The sequence below is a fragment of the Vitis riparia genome, chromosome 9 (genome assembly GCF_004353265.1).
Source record: "Vitis riparia cultivar Riparia Gloire de Montpellier isolate 1030 chromosome 9, EGFV_Vit.rip_1.0, whole genome shotgun sequence".
In the NCBI taxonomy this organism is placed as follows: Eukaryota; Viridiplantae; Streptophyta; class Magnoliopsida; order Vitales; family Vitaceae; genus Vitis; species Vitis riparia.
Window position 1 is genome coordinate 6,103,868 of NC_048439.1, and position 16,367 is coordinate 6,120,234.

Sequence of the window (16,367 nt, forward strand, 5' to 3'; positions counted from 1 at the left end):
TTTATTAGTTGCCCATGAAAGAACCTACATGGGTCATTTAGAGGGGCCCATCACAATAACACAACCCAATAAATTTAATGAAGTCTTAGAAACTGATTCTATAATCCATGCATGCAACAAGCAGAGAAAATAATCTTTCAAGTTAACATTGGAAAGTTGAGCTCCCTCAGAAACTCTACCACACTTCAAATCTCATTTTCCCTCATTTACGTATTGGCATACATTGCCCTTTATCTACTCACAAAGAATTAGAGCTTACCAAGAAAAAGTTCTTGTTCAACTCAAACAGTGTAGAGGATTGTAAAGTAGTTCAAGGAGAGGAAAAGTGGCTGAGTGAGTTAGAACTAGAGGACAAAGATACTTTAAATGCCTTTTTGCCCTATTTCAAAGCAACATAAGAATAAGGAGCTTAAGAATGATTTCCGATCTTCTATTTTCATGTCTATTTGATACTTAGAATGTGTATTGTTCATTTGTCGGTTGATTTTCTCTCCACCCTTGCAATCCCCATGCATGGACAAAACAAAGGAGATGTATGGTGTTATGAGATGTCTATGACAAGTGTCTTGTAATTGTGTTATGTGTAATAAAGTACTGAGTCTGTATAGGACTGTTTAAAATTGTTGTGTTCTAATGATATAGATGGCTGGGGGGAGGTGGAGATGGAGGTGGAGGTGGAGGTGGAAGTGAAAAAGTTTGTATAGTAATTAAAATATTAATTTCTTTCTTCTTCCTATTAAAATATTATAAGATTTGTAGGATTTATGTACAAATATATTATCCATTCTTAAGTAGTAATTTAACCAATTTCACTTTTTAATTATCTAGTTGGCCATAATGAGAAATCTAAAATAAATATTAATGGAATATAAATATTAAATAATGGGTGTGCTAAAAGAAAAAAAACAAAAATCTATCACATACTTAGCAATAACATTTATAGATTGAAAATAAATGAAATTTAGGGTCTGTTTGGTTGTTATTTTTGAAAACTGTTTTGAAAAATAATTTTTAAGAACAATTTTTGGTTTTTTAAGAAATAAAATTACGTTTGGAAACTGAATTCTGGAAAACATTTTTTGTTCTTAAAAATAGAAAAAACATGTTTGGTTGAGTTAATAAAAAAAAAATATTTTTTTATAACAAATAAAACAAAAAACATGTTTTGAAGTTGTTTTTTTTTTTTTTTAATTTAATGTTTTCTTGATAACTCTTCTCTATTTATAGAAAAATATATAAATAAAAAAATTCAACAAAATATAATAATAAGAGGGTGATGGATTTGAATGGGAAATCAAATTATATTTTTAGTTTTTATTTTTTAAAATTTTGATCATATATTTTTTTGTTTTAATTACAATAAATAAGAAGATGAAATATTTTAATAATAAATGACTAAATATCATACTAAATGAGGATTAACGATAAGGTAATCATTTTCAATAAATGGTTAGATTTTTAATAAAAATTAAAGAAAAAAATAAATAAAAGGTTATAATTCAAATTTAAAACTTTTGTTAGCACTCTAAATTGATTGTAGAAACATTGGATACAAATATTTAAAAGAAATATTGACAATTATGTAAAATCAGACATATTTTATTATTTTAAATATTGGTAAGAAATATTATTAATTAAAGGATTTATGATTTATAAGGATATATTTATTTGAAATTTTCTTAACTATTTGCCTTTTTATCTCCTATTTTTTTACTAAATCTTATCCCTTCAACATCCTTTCCAATTATTCTAATGGAGAGGTGAAAAGAAGATATCAAACTTGGATGGACATAGTGAGATCATGGATAGGTTTCTCATATTTTCCTAGAATATTTTGGCGACATGTCTTATAGATTGTGTAATACCTATTTTCCTTAAGAGGTATATCGGTTTATAGGATATCTAAGAGGATTTTTGGGTTATTACCTTAATAGTTAGGATTATCATAAAATATTTGTTAACACAAATGTCAGATTTCTAATGAAGATTATATGATAAGGAATAAGGCAAAAAGTGATATAGATGAGAGGATGTATTAGAAGATAGTCCTATTTTTGCACAAGATATTATGGATCCATAGAGTAAGAGACATACCATTTCTATGATTTCTAGTACCTCAGTATCTCATCACAGTGGGAGGTTTATATCCTGAAGATTATGATAAAGTAGTGAACAACGTTTGTGCTCAATTAAGGCAAGAAGCTATGTGAATGTAGTTAGAATATTTGTATTCTAACATAGTTTGGGTTCCTGTAGAAGCACCTAAAGGGATAAAACCCATAAATGTAAGTTGGTCTACAAGAGGAACATAGGAGTAGATGGAAAGCTTGAGTTTTATGTGGTTAAGACAGTAGCTAAAGGTTATAGTTCGAAACTTTGTTTCAACTATAGAAAACCTTTTCAACAGTGGCCATACCCAAATCCATCAAATTACTCATATCTATTGCAACATGTCTTATTTATGAGATATAACAACGAAACATTTTCATAGCAAAAGGACTAGTGTGTATAAGAAGACATAAGGAAGCGTGGTGATGCTCTAAGATCATGTAAGTGGATGGCGATCTACTCAATGAATATGATGTAGAGATATTGTCATAAGTCAAGATCTAGTAGTTTACTTAATTCTGTATAAAAATCTAGAGGAAGACACAATATATTCTTGGATTTAAGGTCCTTTAGGAATGTAAGAATAGGAAAATTACGCCAAGTGACCTAGGTTGATGAGCATTTTTTCAAGTACATGATGTAAAAATCCAAAAAGGGTTTGTTACCCTTTAGGTTTGGAGTTGTCTTTTTTAGAATTGATGTCCTTGGACATTTGTGGAGAGAGATCAATGTAAGACAGTATCTTATGCCTTTGTAATGGATAGCCTTAATTATATTATGTTAAGTGTTAAACTAGATATTTGCTTTGATGTAGGAATAATGAATGGATATTAGTCAATTTCCTGATTTGAAATTTGGGCGGATGTCAAATATATACTCAAGTATTTTTTGCGATGAGTTAGTACTCCTTTCGTATTGAGAAATTAGAGTTTTAGTCCAATGAGGATTCCTACAGGTCTACTTCTGGGTATGTGTACACTCTAAGTGGTTTTTGTTACTTCTATGGCAACAAAGGAAGCCTTTTGGCTTATGGGTAGTTCCCTTAACTATAATTGTTTAAGATCCTGTTATGTGATAATAATGGGATGATGGCATGGTCTAAAGAACAAAAGTACCATTAGAAGATAAAACACATAAAGAGGAAGTCTTACCTTATTGTGAAATAGTATAGGGAGGTGATGTGATTGTGGAGCAAAATCTTTATATGGTACTCAATCTGCTTTTGGGCGAGGCTAGTGGGAGTTTGTTGGGATTGAGCCCCTAAAAGCAAGACATGATATAACAAAGTTAAACTTAACTGTCCCCTTGCTAGCATTTTGGTGTATTGGCATTTATTTGAGTATTCGACTCATGTCTCTTATATTGTACATGATTTAGGTGCATTAGGGATTACATAGAAGATACAAGTCATGAGTTCCTTGTAAGTAGTTAAGTTGTCCACATTCGATTCATGAATGTGGGCAATCTAGTAGAGACTGTAGAGTACCACCTCTTAATTTGATGAATGACTTGTCTTAGCCATTACGATGGGTTTCCCATGGTGAGTGCACTAGTGTATCTGTGATACACATTGGACAGGATCTACAATGAATTATAATGCAAGACTATCAATTATGATGATTCAATAAGCTACTATATTGCAATAACTCTCAACCTTGAGAGGATATCGAGTATATAACAAAATCAATAAGAGACTTTGAACTATGGGTAAGACCCTAGAATAGTCATATATCCTTATGGATTGAGTCACTATCGTTGGAGACTGGTAACAACAAGTATTGAGACATCATGATATCTCATGGGATTGAGATAGTGTGTCCCTTTAGGTGATCCAAAGGACATGTGATCATGAAATATGTGGTTATAGTAATTCCTTTAGTGGAATTTGACATATGCTCCTTCGAGTTAAGAGTATGTTAGTTGATCATATAATAAGTGGGATTTATAATTCAAGGATTTGAGAGGTAATCTTGATAGTTGATAACACTACCTTGTTAGATTATGAACATCAGTTCATAAGGAGTCTACATGTAGTGGATAGTAGGTCATAGACCTGAACTTCATCTCGTTGTTATTTACATAAGGTCTTGGAGTATAGTTGATTACCTTTAGTGGAATGTTGAATCAATTTCATAATTTGATTATGAGGGAGCCAATACTCCTAAAGGTCCCAATAGTCCCCGCTTTATGCTCATATATCATGATGACATGGTTTTTGAGGGTAGAATTGACTCTAGATTTATTCTTATACATAAGAACATTTTGGTAATTAAGAAAGGTTACACAGAGATAATGGTTAATTAATTATCTTTGGATTTGGCTAATTGATTAATTAGATGGTCCTATGTGGTTAATTAATCAATTAGAACCCTTTTTTTTTTTATAAATTAAGTGACCCAAGCCTTGATGGGCTCAAGTCACTTAAGCCCAGTGGGGAACACTATTAATACCCTCTTAAAGGGTTAGGGTTTCCTAATAACTTTAATTAGTTATCTTCTACTTTCAGAGAGAGAGAGAAAGAGAGAGTTAAGATTTTCATCCTTTTAAAGTCCACACTTTGAAGTGTTAAGATTGTAATTCGAGTTATCGAGCGAAAGATCTTGGATGTATGAGACCTCTAGACTATTTAGTTAGTCATGGGCAAAGTGTCCTATCTCTCCTTATCATATACAACTTTTAATAATTGTAATGGGAATGTAGTGTAGGATGTACAATATAAAGCATGTGTCTAAACCTTAAATCCTTAATTTTGCAATAAGCTCAAGAGGATGAAATAGTTTTTATGTGCTGCAATTGAAAAGCATGTAGTTGAATGATGTTCTATTTCTTTAATTAGAGTTTATTTAGGAGTGATTTTAACAGGGTTAGAAGTGACTCGTGAAAGTGTTTAACCAGTTTTTGAAAATCATTTTCAAAACCTAAATAATCATTGTAAGTGACAATCACCTACTAGATGGTTCTATAAAATAATGTTTTGTTCGTATTATCAACTCACTTTTTTTGTTTATATCAAATAATAAGTGATTCTATTTAAAAACATTTCTAATATAACCATTATTAATAAAAATAAACCAAAAATGTTTGAATCAAAGTTAGTCTCAAATAGACTCCTAAATAGAATTGATGCATTTTATATTTATTTAAAGTTGAAGATGTTGTTTTCAAATAAAAATAACGCCAATGAACATAATTATAATTTGAGAACAGTAAGAGTCATGAAATGAATCAAATTGAGAAGATTAAGAGTCTATTTGGGAGTAACAAATCTCCTTTTTTAGCATTGAAGTCTTACATAGTAAACCTAGGACCATGTTACCACATAGAGGCAAGGGATTTGGCCCCATAATGTATGATTTTTCTTTGTTATATCAATACAAACAACTATATATCCATTAATTTTAATGTAAGTGAAATCATTTTATACCAGAAATCAGAAGCTGCAATAGAGTAGTAATAGAATGCGTTCATAATTTTGGGTTTAAAACTCGGTGTTAATTAAAATTTGGGCAAAACGTGCTCTCTTTCTCGCCTCATGAGAAATGGCAGAGCGCGCCATCTCTCTTTTCTCGCCTCGGGTACTCACTGTCACACTGTTTCCCCACTCTTTTATCAACCTCAATGTCCCAATGCTGACTGCCAGTTGGATTGTCCACGCTTCCCGATGTTATTCCTATATTGAGCCCCGAGCCCCTTTTAGCCTGTCACCTTCCCCACCTTCTCCAACGTCTCTCTGTGCCTTTCTGGCTTTTCCCATTCAATGCCCTTCACTCTTCTCCACCACTACGGCTCTACGGTACTCCTTCTCAGGCCTAATATAAAATCAAAAGTTTGCACTAGGTTCTAATTTTAAAAATTTGAGAAAGTGAAAATTTTTTACTTTCTTAAAATTTTAAAAAATGTTTTTAAATATAAAATATACCTATTATAATTCTTATATTTTATATAAGACTCTCTATTAAAAAATTTTTAAATATGTTAAAATATACATTAAGTGTTTCTCTTTAAAAAAACTTCTAATGAAAATACAACTTAAAAAGGTGTTACAAATAAAAACGTATTAATATAATTCTCAAAATGAGCCCAAGTCACTAAAATATTCTTTTTTGATATCTCATATATGTCACCAAAAGAATATGAACCACAACATTATAAAAGAATTTTAAAATTTAATTTTAGTTGATTCATTTCAGTTGGGTCTTGTAATCCCATACTCTTTCTTTTGTACTCATTCATCAATTTTACTGGTAAAATATTATTAAAATTAATAATTATTAAAAAAATTAAATTAATAACCTTTTCCAAAAACCATATCTATTTAGTACAATAAAATACAACTTTAAGATGGTAGAGTACCATCTAAGGAGAAAAAAATTGATCATAAAAATAAAATAAAATAATATAAAAACACTCTAAATAAAATTAGGAAAAACTTGATATAAGAGAGGAAAATTAAGTTAGATGGATTTGAAGTAGCAAATAGAATAATAAAAAAAAAATTATTCATTTTAAATGTAGTTTTTTTTTTCTTTCTACTCTTCCTCACCATTTTTTTTTTTCCCTATATTTTCCTCAAAATTTATAGAAGTCAAGAGGGCTTATGCAAGCTGAGGAATGATGTAGAAAGGGGAAATGGATCTAATAGGGTAATAAATGAAGTGTTTGGATATTAGAAGGGGTCTAGAGTTTATGTTTTTATTAGCCATATTTCTATGAAAAAACAAAAAATTTATCTTGCTTTTTTTAAAACTTTTTTTTCAAAATTTTGAAAAAGTAAAAACTTTTTAATCCTTAAATTTTAAGTATTTTAAAAAGTGTTTTCAAGTGAAAAATATATATACTTAGTTTTGTATTAGAATTTCTATATTTTATTCTATTTTATAAACAAACAAAGATGGAAAATGTATCCAAACTGTAGACCCCTCTTTTCAAGCCATGGGACTATTCTATTAATATTGGTTTCCATAACTTAAATAAATAAATAAATAAATAAATAAATAAATAAATAAATAAATAAATAAATAAATGGACCTCATGACCCGAGGGAGAGGAAGTTTTTTTAGTAGGAGGGGGGGACCCCTTTCTGAAAAAAAAAGAGACCCGCTGCAGCATGGCCAACCGTGCTAGTAGTCAGAGAAGCATGGCTGATGGAGGAACAGTAGCCTTGGTGATGGCTTGCTGAGGAAGACACAGAGAGAGGAGAAGGAAAAGAAGGAGAGATCTTTCGGAGTGAGAGAGATGTATTTTTGGGGTGGTCGGTTGCTTGAGAGGAGGGGTAACTAACAAAAAACGGAGAGAAAAAAAAAAGGTAGCGGGAAGGAAGAGGAGCAGAACAGAGGAACATGAAAAGAGGGGTTGAAAAAGGATTTTCAGCAAAGGGATTTTTGAGACTCCCAGGTGCGGATCAGAGAACAAATTTAACTGATTTATGAGTTGTATTGACTGTGCTATAGTTCATGTGGTTTTCTTTGCTTCGGTGTGGTCAGAATTATTTTCTCTGTTTCATTTGAGTTTGATGCCCGGAAATCATGCTTTTTATTTCTGTTAATTCCACCCGCCTTGGCCATGTATGTCACTTGAAAATGGGTCTCTCCATCCATAACCAGTCAGGTCCAGTCACATAAGCCCACCACCTCTTTTTTGTAAAGCTCAGTAAGACTGTTTCTGGTTTTCTTTTCTTGTTTGTTGTGTAAGTTTTAGAAATTGGGTTTCAGAAACTGGGTTTTAGAAAAAAACCAATATTTCTCATTGTCTATTAGGAAAAGATGATGAGTCTTTTACACTGACGTTTTCTTATATTTATATCTACAACAACCTAACTAACTAACTTCCTTCTTCAAGACGTTCTTAACCGGCTTCTGTTTGTTGCAGCTGACCTCAGTTTGTTGCACCTGATCTCGGTTTGTTGTAGCTGATCCTGGACAGTTACTTTCTTGTTGATCAGCTAGGTATCTTCTATCATCCCCCCGCAAGCTCACAGGGGAGGGAACAACAGATAGCTTCGTTCTGAAACTAAGGAACTGGGAGCTTGAAATATGTTTAGTGAAAATGTCAACAACCTGTTCAGCAGAAGGAAGATACTGAATGACGAGCTGTTTACGAAGAACATGATCCCGTATAAAGTGAAGATCCATTTCAATGTGTTTGGTCCTAGCATGGAACACGGGATTTGCAGCCAAGTGAGTTGCACTTTTATTATCACACCAAAGTAGAGGTGGAGAGGAGGAAGAGAGACAAAGTTCTTGTAGAACATATTGAATCCAAATCATCTCTGAAGTAGCAGACGCAAGAGCGCGATACTCGGATTCTGCACTGTTGCGAGACACAACCTTCTGTTTGTTGGAAGACCATGACACTAAATTCGAACCAAGGAAGATGCCATAGCCACCGGTGCTTCTTCTGTCATCTGGACAAGATGCCCAGTCGGCATCAGTATATCCATGAATATCCAACGAGGTGGACTGCTGCATCTGAATGCCATAGGATAAAGTGCCTTTGAGATATCGTAAAATCCGTTTCACAGCAAGCCAATGAGTAGTAGTGGGTGTAGCCATGAATTGACAAGCTTTATTAACAGCAAAGGAAATGTCTGGTCTGGTAAGGGTAAGATACTGAAGCGCACCAACCGTGCTGCGATATAAGGTGGCATCCGAGAGAGGTTAACCATCAAGATGAGATAATGTTTGTCCTAACAATCCCGGAGTAGTAGCAGGCTTGGAGTCTAACATGGCTGTGCGAGATAAGAGGTCTTGTGTGTACTTGTGCTGACTGAGATGAAACATAGTACCAGAACGAACTACTTCAATGCCCAAAAAATAATTGACATAGCCCAGGTCACGAAGAGCAAAAGAAGAATTGAGCCGGGTAATAAATGAGGAAACCTGAGCTGAATTGCTGCCAGTTACTAGTATGTCGTCTACATAAATGAGTAAAATAAGAACATCATGTGTTGAATGATGAATAAACATCGAACTGTCAGCTCGAGAAGCTTGAAATCCCCAGCCAAGAAGTGAAGTGCTGAGTTTGGTATACCATGCCCGGGGGGCCTGCTTAAGGCCATATAAAGCCTTGTTAAGCTTGCAAACATGAGAAGGATATTGAGAATTGATAAAGCCCGGGGGTTGTTGCATAAACACATGCTCTTCAAGATCTCCATGGAGAAAGGCATTTTGAACATCAAGTTGGTGAACTGACCAGTTAAATGAGAGTGCAATTGCAAGTATAATGCGGATAGTAGAAGCCTTGACAACTGGACTAAAAGTCTCAAAATAATCGAGACCCAGAGTTTGAGTAAATCCTTGTGCAACTAACCGGGCCTTATAACGATCAACTGTTCCATCTGGTTTATATTTGAGTTTGTAGACCCATTTACAACCAATTATATTGCCATTGGAGGGTGGTGGAACTAGATGCCATGTGTTGTTTCTTTGGAAAGCAGAAAACTCTTTTTCCATGGCAAGAACCCAATTTGAATCTTAACAGCCTGTGTGAATGTAGTAGGTTCAGAGATGTGAGATGAGAAGTAGACCTTCTTCTTGCTGATGCCATTCTTTGCACGTGTGACCATGGGATGCTGATTAGTAAGGTGAGGTTCAGAAGTGGAGATGTCAGCAAAAGGAACTTGTATCAGGTCTGGTAAAGAAATAGTGGAGGAAGGCATATTAGTTAATGGTGGGCTTGAGGTGGAAGGAGTTGTATGGGAAGGTAGTGAGGACACGGGAGGAGATGAGCAAGGAAGAAGGGCTGGAGTGGGGATAGTAACTGCAGATGAGGACTGATCCGGAGTAGACTGAAAAGGGAACACCGTTTCATGAAACACAACATGCCTAGTAACATAGAGACGGCCTGACAAGGGGTCAAGACACATATAACCTTTGTGATTGGAACTATAGCCAAGGAAAACACACTTACTGGAGCGATAGGAGAGTTTATTTTTGTTGTATGGTCGAATATAAGGGTAGCATAAGCAACCGAAAATTTTAAAGATGTGATAATTTGGTGATTTGCCAAAAAGAATTTGAAAGGGAGATTGATAATTGAGAACCTTAGTAGGTAGCCGATTTATAAGGAAAATAGCTATATGAAATGCATATAGGAAAAACTTGAAAGGTAAGGATGCAGTGGCTAATAGAGCAAGACCAGTTTCAATTATATGTCGTAATTTGCGCTCCGCTCGACCATTCTGTTCAGGTGTGTATGGACAAGAAAACTGACTTTTAATGCCATGCGGAGCAAGGTATGAAGAGAAGGCTTTAAATTCACCACCATTATCAGACCGTAAACATTGTATCCGAGAATTAAACTGATTTTCAACTAGACTTTTGAACTTTATGAATACAGATAATGCTTGATCTTTGCTGTGCAATGGATAAATCCAAGAGAAACGAGAAAAATCATCAACAAACAAAATGAAGTAGCGTGCACCAGTTGTGGACGGAATGGAAGCAGGGCCCCAAAGATCAGCATGAAGTAAAGCTAAAGGATGAGAAGCTCTAGAAACAGACACATTGAAAGGCAATTTATGACTTTTTGCAAATTGACAAGCACAACAGACATTGTTTTTATGGCATTGATGTGAAATATTACAAGAGGTAAGAATGTGTTTCAAGATATTATCAGTAGGGTGTCCAAGCCGAGAATGCCAAAGTGTAGTTGTGGTTAAAGAAAGATTGGAAGACCTGTCATAACTGGAAAAGACAAAAGCTGCAGGTGAAGGCACAAATCTGGCAGGGAATCTATATAAGCCATGTTCAAGACTTCCTTGAAGAAGTATCTTCTTGGTGACCTGATCCTTAACAAAAAAGAATCGAGGATGAAACTCAAAGAAAGTATTATTATCGGCACAAAACTGTGAGACACTAATGAGATTAGTAGCAATATCAGGAACGTGAAGTACTTGTCTCAGTTGAAAGGTTTTAGAAGAGGAAGGAAAGAAAGTAGTGTCTGTATGTAAAATACGAAGGTGCTTACCATTCCCAACAATCACCTTGTCATTACCCATGTATGGCTGTACATCTGAGAGTGGATCAACACTTTGTGATAGGTGATGTGTAGCACCAGTGTCAAAAACCATGCCTCATCAGATATAGTGGAAGGAGATGCCATCATAGCTTGCACTTGATTCTTGGTATTTGGTTTATTTGTTTGAACGGTGTCCATATTAGGATTGTAGCCTTGGAAGTTAATATCAAACCTGTGGTAGCAGCGAACCACGGTGTGGCCAAACTTGCCACAAAGTTGGCACTGTGGTCGATGCTGAGATGATTGTGAGCGCCCACCATTTGTACCTCTTCTTGTGTTGAACCCAGACTGTCTATTTTGACCAGAGGATCTTTTATTGTTAAAATGTTGATATTGTGGTGTAGCAAGATTAGCAGAGATGATGTTATCTTCTGCAACTGAATTCTGAAAGCTAAGTCGTTGTTCATGGGTGAGTAAAATGCTGTGTACAGAGTGGAGAGACATCTCATCTTCACGTGCTGTAAGAGAGGCTACTATGGAGTTGTAGTCTGCCCCAAGACCTCCAAGAAGTTGGAGGATCTGATCTCTATCAATCACAGGTTCTCCAATGGCCGCCAAATTATCGGCCAAACTCTTTAGTTTAAGAATGTATTCCATCATTGTCAATGAACCTTTCCTTGTGGTTTGGAACTCTAGGCGTAGTTGCATCACCCTAGCCCTTGAAGAAGCTGAAAAGATTCGTTCTAAAGCAAACCAGGCTGCATGAGAGGATTGATAGCCAACTATCTGGCCCATGATTTCAGGAGTGAGTGAGGAGTAGATCCAGCTAAGGATCATACGATCGAATCGTCGCCACATAACAAAATCTGGGTTTGTTTCTCCAGAACTTGTTTTTTGAGGTGGACAAATTTTCAGACCTTCAATAAGATCTTCAAAACCATTGGCAAAGATAACGTTCTCCATTTGTGTTCTCCAAAGAATGTAATTGTTTCTATCAAGTTTGATCGGCAATGCATGATTCAGCATCTGCATTGTTTGAGTAGCACCGGTAGATGAAGGTAGGGTACCAGCTTGTAACCCTGATGACTGTGTTGAACTCATCATGAATAGAATGGAGGTTATCTACAAAGAACTAAAACTGATATGAAGAAGAAGAAGAAGAAGTCTTGTAAAAAAATAAAAATAAAAAATACCAAAGCCCTGATACCATGTAAGTTTTAGAAACTAGGTTTCAGAAACTGGGTTTTAGAAAAAAAACCAATATTTCTCATTGTCTATTAGGAAAAGATGATGAGTCTTTTACACTGACGTTTTCTTATATTTATATCTACAACAACCTAACTAACTAACTAACTTCTTCAAGACGTTCTTAATCGGCTTCTGTTTGTTGCAGCTGACCTCAGTTTGTTGCACCTGATCTCGGTTTGTTGCAGCTGATCCTGGACAGTTACTTTCTTGTTGATCAGCTAGGTATCTTCTATCATGTTGGCTTGGAAAATCTTCGTATCAGCTGCTTTATTGCCTTGTCATTTTTTTTTAGTGTTTTGGTTTCTCAATTTTTCTCTGGTATTTTCTCCACTGAGACGTCGTTTGGCTGCTGAGAAAGCACAAGAGAATTGTTGTTGTTTGGAGTGAAGCTTTTACTGGGTCTCTAATCTCAGAAATTTTCCTCGAGTCCTAGAGGGAAACGTCTCTTGAATTGAAAAGTTTCCACTTCTTGAGTTGGGGTCCCATGAGTAGAAAGTGGTGCAGAATGTCGAAGTCAGCTCCAACTCTGAAAGTTCCTTATGCCCTCGTCATTTTCATTTTATGCTTTTACCCATTCTGGTGACATTGAGTTATTAATCACTCTCAGAAACTCTCTTATCTAAAGAAGAGAAGTTATTCCAAGTTGGTTTGACCCGGAGACTCCACCATGAAACCCACTGCATCCATACCCATTTCCTACTTATTGTACCCATTTTCTTCCTCAAACTTACCCACTGCAAGCAGCTGACACCCTTACCATGCATACTCGTTCCACCACCACACCATTTTTCCTCACCACTCCTTCCACTTGGTTTTTTGTTTTTTTGGGTATTCATGGCAGCCACGGAGCTGGAGACGTGAGAACTACTGTTCAGGATTTTTTTTTTTTGGAATGGATGAGTTGAATGGAGGGAAAGCACAGGTGAAAAGGTTTAAAAAAAAAAAAAAAAAAAACAAGTGAGAACTGACAAGTCAATGGCATGTGGATTTGAATTGGTGGCAGGGGCACTTTAGGTTTTATGAGTAAATAAAGTGGTAGTGGCATGTTGTGGCCTCATGTTGTTTTTTTTTCTTTTTCCTTTTTCTCTCACGAGTTGAAGTTTCATTTCAATAAACACCTTTTAAATGATTCCTAAAACCTCGGTTCCTCACATAATCTCATTTCTATTCCAATCTTTAAATTGATTCCTAAATATACCATCTTTAAATAATTTTCCAAGTCTTTAATTTTTAAAAATATTAATTTCCAAAACTTTTATTTTCAAATGATCGCTAAAATTCTTTTCTTACATTCTTTAACAATTTTTTTTAATATCCCGACTTCCGAATTTAATTTTCAACCTAAAAAAAAATCTACTATTCACGTTCATTCGTTTAAATATTATTATTATTATTCCATATTTATTTATTTATTTTAAAATTTAAATTATTAAGGTTTAATTCTTCAAATATCTGACTTCCAAATTTAATTTTCGATCTCAAAAATTTCACTATTCACATTCATTCGTTTAAATATTATTTTCATTATTATTATTTCATTTATTTATTTATTTTAAAAAGTTCCAATCATCAAAGTTTAATTATTCAAAAATCTGACTTTCGAATTTAATTTTTAATTTCAAAAATTCCACTATTCACGTTTATTCGTTTAAATATTATTTTCATTATTATTATTTTATTTATTTATTTATTTTAAAAAGTTTCAATCATCATCAATGTTCAATTATTCAAAAATCTGACTTTCGAATTTAATTTTCAATATAAAAAATTCTACTATTCACATTCATTCGTTTAAATATTATCTTCATTATTATTATTTTATTTATTTATTTATTTTAAAAAGTTCCAATCATCAAAGTTCAATACTTCAAAAATCTAACTTCCGAATTTAATTTTCAATCTAAAAAATTTCATTATTCACGTTCATTCGTTTAAACATTATTTTGGTTATTATTATTATTATTCGATGTTTATTTATTATTTTATTTTAAAAATTCATATCATTAAAGTTCAATTATTCAAAAATCACTCTTTCGAATTTAATTTTCAATCTAAAAAAAAAATTCCACTATTCACGTTCATTTGTTTAAATATTATTATTATTATTATTTAATTCATTTATTTTACAAATTCCAATAATTAAAGTTCAATTTTTCAGAATCCTCTTTTTCCAAATTTAATTTCCAATCTCAAAAATCCCACTATTCATATTTAGTTGTTTAAATGATTGTTTTCGTTATTATTATTGTTCCGTTCATTTACTTATTTACTTATCCATTTATTTAAAATCTCCTCTCTAAATAATTCTTTAAATTTCCAATCTCTAAGTTTAATTTTCAATTTCCAATTTCCAAAATTCTCATCTTCATAATTATTTATCCTATCATTATTATTTTCGTTATTTTATTCATTTATTTATTCACTTGTTTATTTATTTAAAATTTCATCCCTAAATAATTCTTTAAATTTCCAATCCCTAACTTCAACTTCCAATTTTCGAAATCCTAACTTCCGCAATTATTTATCCAATCATTATTATTTCATCATTATTATTATTCCATTCACTTATCCATTTACTTAAAATTCCGCCTTTAAATAATTCTTCAAATTTTCGATTTCCAAATTTAGTTATTTGAAATTCTGATTTTCCAATTTCCTTCAAATTCAATTTCTAAAATTCTCATTCTTATATTTAATTTCTAAAGACCGAATTTTCGAATAATTTTTAAGACTCCAAACTTTCAAATAAACTTCAAAAATCTAATTCTCTCTCGAACAGTTTTAATTTCTATTTGGTGATGTAATTGATAGGTTTTGTGCTCTTTATTGTACACTGACCACATTTTTATGATAGCACATTGCTCGTTCATGGTCCAAGTACGCATCCACTCTGTTTCTGATCACTCTCTATGCGCGTTTTGATTCTCATATGTGCATGATCGATTTGAGTATCCATTGATTTTCTTATTGATTGTCACGTCGGTTTCATTTTATTAGTAGAGACCCGACTTTAGGGACTTAGAGGGGTGCTATGGTCTTTTACCGTACCTTCCCGATAAGTAACCTGACCCCCGAGCCCGATCCGGTTTTTTGTAGATCACCTTTTCCAAAATACGGAGTCGTACTTAGAGTTTTCTTTCTTATTTTGTTTACCCTTTCCAAAAAATAAAACAAAAATAAGTGGCGACTCCAAGTCATTTTCTTAATCAATAAAGATCATTTTTCAAATAGAAATCGAGCTCGTCATTCGAGTGGGAAACGCATGAGCCGAAATGCAGGGTCCACACAAAGATATACTAACTAATTCTTTTTTAAAATGTTTCTAATGGAAACATACTAACAAAAGAGGTACAAATAAAAATACTTTAAATAAAATCACTCTAAGCGAGTCTAAATTATAATAAATATTTTTCATCAATATTTGCAATCACCAAAAGAAATAAGGAACCACAACATTAAGGAAGAAGCTTCAAAATGAATTTAATTTAAACTCATTTCATTTGTAATCTTGCAATCCCATGCCCTAAATGTTCTCATTCATCAATTTCTTTGTAAAATTTTATTAGAATTAATAATTATTAAAAAATTTAAACTCAAAACCTTTTTAAAAAATCATATCCATTTAATCACAACAAAATAAAACTTTCTTGTTATCACGGTAAAGAAACTTTAAGAGAGAAAAGAATTGGTTTTAAAAAATAAAAAGAAAAACAAAACTTTGAGAATTTTCAAATATTCCAAAATTTTTAAAAAAAGTCCCACATTCTAAGTTTTGTGATCCCAAAAAAAGGAAAGACTTTACAAGTTATCGACAATTTCAAATTTTCAATTGAAATTGTAATAAAATTTAAATTAGGTTGCAAATTACCATTTCAATTAATCTCATTTCTTGTTAATTTGAATAACACTTAATATAAGAAGAATGTTGAATAAAAGGGCAACTAATCTCTCTCTATCAGAAATGTCTTCAAGCTTTTAATGCATTCACGTATCATTTTCAATTTGAATGTTATTACCCACCTAATAATAGTAGTCAAAATTTTAATGCATTC